Genomic DNA, 1899 nt, shown 5'->3' with positions numbered 1-1899 from the left:
GTCTGGCAACCCGCTAACCCGGCCGGCCGGGCCTGACGACGCTCTAGAAACCCGGAACAGGCAGTTTCGTGAACCAACCGCGCGCGCTCCTGACAATGCGTTAGCCAACCCTGCTCGGGCAAATCGTTAATCAAGCCCAACCCTGAAACTGCGTTAACCAACCCGGCCATGGCAATTCACTAACCCACCCGGCTCGTACAAATGGTTAACCAAGCCCAACCCGGACAATTCGGTAACCAACCCGGCTCGGGCAAATGGTTAACCAAGCCGGCCGGGCAAATCGTTAACCGGCCCGGCAGTCCCGACAATTCGACAATCAACCAGCTGAGGACAAACCCTTCGCCCTCAATAACAACTAGTTCTTGCCCCGCCGTCAAAATGTCCCGGCCGATGTTCATCAGAAACTCCTTGCTGGCCCATGGGCCCCCCACTCTTCGTGAACCAACCGCGCACGCTCCTGACAAGGCGTTAACCAACCCTGCACGGTCAAGTCGTTAACCAAGCCCAAACCCGACAATTCGTTAACCAACCCGGCCATGGCAATTCATTAACCAACCCGGCTCGGGCAAATGGTTAACCAAGCCCAACCCTGACAATTCGGTAACCAACCCGGCTCGGGCAAATGGTTAACCAAGCCGGCCGGGCAAATCGTTAACCGGCCCGGCAGTCCCGACAATTCGACAATCAACCAGCTGAGGACAAACCCTTCGCCCTCAATAACAACTAGTTCTTGCCCCGCCGTCAAAATGTCCCGGCCGATGTTCATCAGAAACTCCTTGCTGGCCCATGGGCCCCCCCTCCTTAAGAGACTTAAGAGAGTCATAGTTACTCCCGCCGTTTACCCGCGCCGCACTGAATTTCGTCAAGTTGGGTCTGGCAACCCGCTAACCCGGCCGGCCGGGCCTGACAACGCTCTCGAAACCCGGAACAGGCAGTTTCGTGAACCAACCGCGCACGCTCCTGACAATGCGTTCACCCGCCCTGCTCGGGCAAATCGTTAACCAAGCCCAAACCCGACAATTCGTTAACCAACCCAACCATGGCAATTCGCTAACCAACCCGGCCCGGGCAAATGGTTAAGCAAGCCCAACCCTGACAATTCGTTAACCAACCCTGCCCGGGCAAATGGTTAACCAAGCCGGCCGGGCAAATCGGTAACCGGCCCGGCAGCCCCGACTATTCGACAATCAACCAGCTGAGGACAAACCCTTCACCCTCAATAACAACTACGTCTTGCCCCGCCGTCAAAATGTCCTGGCCGATGTTCATCAGAAACTCCTTGCTGGCCCATGGGCCCCCCTCCATACCTTAAGAGAGTCATAGTTACTCCCGCCGTTTACCCGCGCCGCACTGAATTTCGTCAAGTTGGGTCTGGCAAGCCGCTAACCCGGCCGGCCGGGCCTGACAACGCTCTAGAAACCCGGAACAGGCAGTTTCGTGAACCAACCGCGCACGCTCCTGACAATGCGTTAGCCAACCCTGCTCGGGCAAATGGTTAACCAAGCCGGCCGGGCAAATGGTTAACCGGCCCGGCAGTCCCGACAATTCGACAATCAACCAGCTGAGGACAAACCCTTCGCCCTCAATAACAACTAGTTCTTGCCCCGCCGTCAAAATGTCCCGGCCGATGTTCATCAGAAACTCCTTGCTGGCCCATGGGCCCCCCCTCCTTATCCTTAAGAGAGTCATAGTTACTGCCGCCGTTTACCCGCGCCGCACTGAATTTCGTCAAGTTGGGTCTGGCAACCCGCTAACCCGGCCGGCCGGGCCTGACAACGCTCTAGAAACCCGGAACAGGCAGTTTCGTGAACCAACCGCGCACGCTCCTGACAAGGCGTTAACCAACCCTGCACGGTCAAGTCGTTAACCAAGCCCAAAACCGACAATTCGTTAACCAAC

The sequence above is a fragment of the Mobula birostris genome, chromosome 12, assembly GCF_030028105.1.
Source record: "Mobula birostris isolate sMobBir1 chromosome 12, sMobBir1.hap1, whole genome shotgun sequence".
Classification (NCBI taxonomy): Eukaryota; Metazoa; Chordata; class Chondrichthyes; order Myliobatiformes; family Myliobatidae; genus Mobula; species Mobula birostris.
The sequence above is the reverse complement of the archived record's forward strand: the minus strand, read 5'-3'. Positions refer to the sequence as shown.